Here is a 7,155-nt window from a genome sequence, read left to right on the forward strand (position 1 = left end):
TAGGGGAGGGGGCGCCTCCACTTGCCTTCGGGGGCAAGGCACCCCCCTTGGCCGCCGCCCCCCAGGAGATCCCATCTCCTAGGGCAGGCGCCCCCCCTTGGGGACCCTATATATAGAGGGGGGGAGGGAGGGCAGCCGCACCCTTGCACTTGGCGCCTCCCTTCCCCCTTACTACACCTCTCTCTCCCGCAGACGCTTGGTGAAGCCCTGCCGGGATCCCTCCTGCATCCACCACCACGCCGTCGTGCTGACGGATCTTCATCAACCTCTCATTCCCCCTTGCTGGATCAAGAAGGAGACGTCACGCTGACCGTACGTGTGTTGAACACGGAGGTGCCGTCCGTTCGGCGCTAGGATCTCCGGTGATTTGGATCATGACGAGTACGACTCCCTCAACCTCGTTCTCTTGAACGCTTCAGCTCGCGATCTACAAGGCTATGTAGATGCACTCCCCTCTCTCGTTGCTAGATGAACTCATAGATTGATCTTGGTGAGCGTAGGAAAATTTTTGTTTTATGCAACGTTCCCCAAAAGTGGCATCATGAGCTAGGTCTATGCGTAGTTCTCTTTGCACGAGTAGAACACAAATCTGTTGTGGGCGTAGATGTTGTCAACTTTCTTGCCACTACTAGTCTTATTTTGCTTCAGCGGTATTGTGGGATGAAGCGGCCCAGACGGACCTTACATGTACGCTTACGTGAGACAGGTTCCACCGACTAACAAGCACTAGTTGCATAAGGTGGCTAGCGGGTGTCTGTCTCTCCCACTTTAGTTGGAGCGGATTCGATGAAAAGGGTCCTTATGAAGGGTAAATAGAAGTTGACAAATCACGTTATGGATTTTTCGTAGGTAAGAAAACGTTCTTGCTAGAACCCTATTGCAGCCACGTAAAAGATGCAACAACAATTAGAGGACGTCTAACTTGTTTTTGCAGCAATTGCTTTGTGATGTGATATGGCCAAAAGTTGTGATGAATGATGAATGATATATTGTGATGTATGAGATCATGTTCTTGTAATAGGAATCACGACTTGCATGTCGATGAGTATGACAACCGGCAGGAGCCATAGGAGTTGTCTTAATTATTGTATGACCTGCGTGTCAATGATTTAACGCCATGTAATTACTTTACTTTATTGCTAAACCGTTAGCTATAGTAGTAGAAGTAATAGTTGGCGAGCAACTTCATGGAGACACGATGATGGAGATCATGATGATGGAGATCACGGTGTCATGCCGATGACGAAGATGATCATGGAGCCCCGAAGATGGAGATCAAAGGAGCTATATGATATTGGCCATATCATGTCACTACTATTTGATTGCATGTGACGTTTATCATGTTTTTGCATCTTGTTTACTTAGAAAGATGGTAGTAAATAAGATGATCCCTCATAATAATTTCAAGAAAGTGTTCCCCCTAACTGTGTGCCGTTGCGACAGTTCGTTGTTTCGAAGCACCACGTGATGATCGGGTGTGATAGATTCTAACGTTCACATACAACGTGTGTAAGACAGATTTACACATGCAAAACACTTAGATTAACTTGACGAGCCTAGCATGTACAGACATGGCCTCGGGACACAGAGACCGAAAGGTCGAACATGAGTCGTATGGAAGATACGATCAACATGGAGATGTTCACCGATGATGACTAGTCCATCTCACGTGATGATCGGACATGGCCTAGTCGACTCGGATCATGTAACACTTAGATGACTAGAGGGATGTCTAATCTGAGTGGGAGTTCATTAAATAATTTGATTAGATGAACTTAATTATCATGAACTTAGTCTAAAATCTTTGCAAAAAATGTCTTGTAGATCAAATGGCCAACGCTCATGTCAACATGAACTTCAACGCGTTCCTAGAGAAAACCAAGCTGAAAGATGATGGCAGCAACTATACGGACTGGGTCCGGAACCTAAGGATCATCCTCATAGCTGCCAAGAAAGCATATGTCCTTTAAGCACCGTTAGGTGACCCACCTGCTCTCCCAGCACTGCAAGACGATTTGAATGTTTGGCAGACATGTGCTAATGATTACTCCCTCGTTCAGTGCGGCATGCTTTACAGCTTAGAACCGGGGCTCCAAAAGCGTTTTGAGCAACACGGAGCATATGAGATGTTCGAGGAGATGAAAATGGTTTTCCAAGCTCATGTCCGGGTCGAGAGATATGAAGTCTCCGACAAGTTATATAGTTGTAAGATGGAGGAAAATAGTTCTGTCAGTGAGCACATACTCAAAATGTCTGGGTTGCACAACCGCCTATCCCAGCTGGACATTAATCTCCCGGACGAGGCGGTCATTGACAGAATCCTTTAGTCGCTCCCACCGAGCTACAAGAGCTTTGTTATGAACTACAATATGCAGGGGATGGTGAAAACTATTCCTGAAGTATTTTCAATGCTGAAGTCAACAGAGGTAGAAATCAAAAAGGAACATCAAGTGTTGATGGTCAATAAAACCACCAAGTTCAAGAAAGGCAAGGGTAAGAAGAACTTCAAGAAGGATGGCAAGGATGTTGCCGTGCCCGGTAAGCTAGTTGCCGGGAAGAAGTCAAAGAATGGACCCAAGCCTGAAACTAAGTGCTTTTATTGCAAAGGGAAGGGTCACTGGAAGCGGAACTGCCCCAAATACTTAGCGGACAAGAAGGCCGGCAACACTAAAGGTATATGTGATATACATGTAATTTATGTGTACCTTACCAGTGCTCGTAGTAGCTCCTAGATATTTGATACCGGTGTCATTGCTCATATTTGTAACTCAAAGCAGGAGCTGCGGAATAAGCGGAGACTGGCAAAGGACGAGGTGACGATGCGCGTCGGGAATGGTTCCAAGGTTGATGTGATCGCCGTCGGCACGCTACCTTTGCATTTACCTACGGGGTTAGTTTTAAACCTCAATAATTGTTATTTAGTGCCAAGTTTGAGCATGAACATTGTATCTGGATCTCGTTTAATACGAGATGGCTACTCATTTAAATCCGAGAATAATGGTTGTTCTATTTATATGAGAGATATGTTTTATGGTCATGCCCCGATGGTCAATGGTTTATTCTTAATGAATCTCGAACATAATGTTACACATATTCATAGTGTGAATACCAAAAGATGTAAAGTTGATAATAATAGTCCCACATACTTGTGGCACTGCCGCCTTGGTCACATTGGTGTCAAGCGCATGAAGAAGCTCCATGCTGATGGACTTTTAGAGTCTCTCGATTATGAATCATTTGACACATGTGAACCATGCCTCATGGGAAAAATGACCAAGACTCTATTCTCCAGAACAATGGAGCGAGCAACCAACTTATTGGAAATCATACATACCGATGTGTGCGGTCCAATGAGCGTTGAGGCTCGCGGAGGATATCGTTATGTTCTCACTCTCACTGATGACTTGAGTAGATATGGGTATGTCTACTTGATGAAACACAAGTCTGAGACCTTTGAAAAGTTCAAGGAATCTCAGAATGAGGTAGAGAATCAACGTGACCAAAAGATAAAGTTCTTACGATCAGATTGTGCAGGAGAATGTTTAAGTCACGAATTTGGTACGCACTTAAGGAAATGTGGAATCGTTTCACAACTCATGCCGCCTGGAACACCTCAGTGTAATGGTGTGTCCGAACGTCGTAATCGCACTCTATTGGATATGGTGCGATCTATGATGTCTCTTACCGATTTACCGCTATCATTTTGGGGATACGCTCTAGAGACAGCTACATTCACTTTAAATAGGGCTCCGTCTAAATCCGTTGACATGACACCGTATGAATTATGGTTTGGGAAGAAACCTAAGCTGTCGTTTCTAAAAGTTTGGGGATGTGATGCTTATGTCAAGAAACTTCAACCTAAAAAGCTCAAACCCAAGTCGGAAAAATGCGTCTTCATAGGATACCCTAAGAAAACCATTAGGTATACCTTCTACTTAAGATCCGAGGGCAAGATCTTTTTGCCAAGAACGGATCCTTTCTGGAAAAAGAGTTTCTCTCGAAAGGAGTAAGTGGGAGGAAAGTAGAACTCAATGAAGTACTACCTCTTGAACCGGAAAGTAGTGCAGGTCAGGAAAATGTTCCTGTGGTGCCTACACCGACTGGAGAGGAATTAATGATGATGATCAAGGTACTTCGGATCAAGTTGCTACTGAACTTCGTAGGTCCACAAGGACATGTTCCAAACCAGAGTGGTACGGCAACCCTGTCCTGGAAATCATGTTGTTAGACAACCGTGAACCTTCAAACTATGAAGACGCGATGGCGGGCCCAGATTCCAACAAATGGCTTGAAGCCATGCAATCCGAGATAGAATCCATGTATGAAAACAAAGTATGGACTTTGACAGACTTGCCCGATGATCGGCGAGCGATAGAAAATAAATGGATCTTTAAGAAGAAGACGGACGCGAATGGTAATGTTACCATCTATAAAGCTCGACTTGTTTCTAAGGGTTATCGACAAGTTCAAGGGGTTGACTACGATGAGACATTCTCTCCCGTAGTGAAGCTAAAGTCCGTCCGAATCATGTTAGCAATTGTCGCATACTATGATTATGAGATATGGCAGATGGACGTCAAAACGGCATTCCTTAACGGACATCTTAAGGAAGAACTGTATATGATGCAACCGGAAGGTTTTGTCGATCCTAAGAATGCTAACAAGGTGTGCAAGCTTCAGCGATCCATTTATGGGCTGGTGCAAGCATCTCAGAGTTGGAACATTCGCTTTGATGAGATGATCAAAGTGTTTGGGTTTATGCAGACTTATGGAGAAGCCTGCGTTTACAAGAAAGTGAGTGGGAGCTCTATAGCATTTCTCATATTATATGTAGATGACATACTTTTGATGGGAAATGATATGGAACTTTTGGAAAGCATTAAGGCCTACTTGAATAAGTGTTTTTCAATGAAGGACCTTGGAGAAGTTGCTTACATATTAGGCATCAAGATCTATAGGGATAGATCGAGACGCCTCATAGGTCTTTCACAAAGCACATACCTTGATAAGATATTGAAGAAGTTCAATATGGATCAGTCCAAGAAAGGATTCTTGCCTGTATTGTAAGGTGTGAGATTGAGCTCGGCTCAATGCCTGACCACGGCAGAAGATAAACAAGAGATGAGTGTCATCCCCTATGCCTCAGCCATAGGATCTATTATGTATGCCATGCTGTGTACCAAACCTGATGTAAACCTTGCCGTAAGTTTGGTAGGAAGGTACCAAAGTAATCCCAGCAAGGAACACTGGACATCGGTCAAGAATATCCTGAAGTACCTGAAAAGGACAAAGGACATGTTTCTCGTCTATGGAGGTGACGAAGAGCTCGTCGTAAAGGGTTACGTCGATGCTAGCTTCGACACAGATCTGGATGACTCTAAGTAACAAACCGGATACGTGTATATGTTGAATCGTGGAGCAGTAAGCTGGTGCAGTTGCAAGCAGAGCGTCGTGGCAGGATCTACATGTGAAGCGGAGTACATGGCAGCCTCGGAGGCAGCGCATGAAGCAATATGGATGAAGGAGTTCATCACCGACCTAGGAGTCATACCCAATGCGTCGGGGCCGATCACTCTCTTCTGTGACAACACTGGAGCTATTACCCTTGCTAAGGAGCCCAGGTTTCAGAAGAAGACCAGGCACATCAAGCGTCGTTTCAACTCCATCCGTGAAAATGTTCAAGATGGAGACATAGATATTTGCAAAGTGCATACGGATCTGAATGTCGCAGATCTGTTGACTAATCCTCTTCCGCGAGCAAAACATGATCAACACCAGAACTCTATGGGTGTTCGATTCATCACAATGTAACTAGATTATTGACTCTAGTGCAAGTGGGAGACTGTTGGAAATATGCCCTAGAGGCAATAATAAAAGGATTATTATTATATTTCCTTGTTCATGATAATTGTCTTTTATTCATGCTATAATTGTATTATCCGAAAATCGTAATACACGTGTGAATACATAGACCACAACATGTCCCTAGTGAGCCTCTAGTTGACTAGCTCGTTGATCAACAGATAGTCATGGTTTCCTGACTATGGACATTGGATGTCATTGATAATGGGATCATATCATTAGGAGAATGATGTGATGGACAAGACCCAATCCTAAGCATAGCACAAGATCGTGTAGTTCGTTTGCTAGAGCTTTTCCAATGTCAAGTATCTTTTCCTTAGACCATGAGATCGTGTAACTCCCGGATACCGTAGGAGTGCTTTGGGTGTACCAAACGTCACAACGTAACTCGTGACTATAAAGGTATACTACGGGTATCTCCGAAAGTGTCTGTTGGGTTGACACGGATCGAGGCTGGGATTTGTCACTCCGTATGATGGAGAGGTATCTCTGGGCCCACTCGGTAATGCATCATCATAACGAGCTCAAAGTGACCAAGTGTCTGGTCACGGGATCATGCATTGCGGTACGAGTAAAGTGACTTGCTGGTAACGAGATTGAACGAGGTATTGGGATACCGACGATCGAATCTCGGGCAAGTAACATACCGATTAACAAAGGGAATTGTATACGGGGTTGCTTGAATCCTTGACATCATGGTTCATCCGATGAGATCATTGAGGAGCATGTGGGAGCCAACATGGGTATCCAGATCCCGCTGTTGGTTATTGACCGGAGAGCCGTCTCGGTCATGTCTACGTGTCTCCCGAACCCGTAGGGTCTACACACTTAAGGTTCGGTGATGCTAGGGTTGTAGAGATATTAGTATGCAGCAAACCAAAAGTTGTTCGGAGTCCCGGATGAGATCCCGGACGTCACGAGGAGTTCCGGAATGGTTCGGAGGTAAAGAATTATATATGGGAAGTCGAGGTTCGGCCATCGGGAAAGTTTCGGGGGTCACCGGTATTGTACCGGGACCACCGGAAGGGTCCCGGGGGTCCACCGGGTGGGGCCACCTATCCTGGAGGGCCCCATGGGCTGAAGTGGGAGGGGAACCAGCCCCTGGTGGGCTGGTGCTCCCCCCCTTGGGCCCCCCCTACGCCTAGGGTTGGGAACCCTAGGGGAGGGGGCGCCTCCACTTGCCTTGGGGGCAAGGCACCCCCCTTGGCCGCCGCCCCCCTAGGAGATCCCATCTCCTAGGGCCAGTGCCCCCCCTTGGGGACCCTATATATAGAGGGGGAGGGAGGGCAGCCG

Source organism: Triticum dicoccoides, chromosome 5B (assembly GCF_002162155.2).
Source record: "Triticum dicoccoides isolate Atlit2015 ecotype Zavitan chromosome 5B, WEW_v2.0, whole genome shotgun sequence".
Taxonomy (NCBI): Eukaryota; Viridiplantae; Streptophyta; class Magnoliopsida; order Poales; family Poaceae; genus Triticum; species Triticum dicoccoides.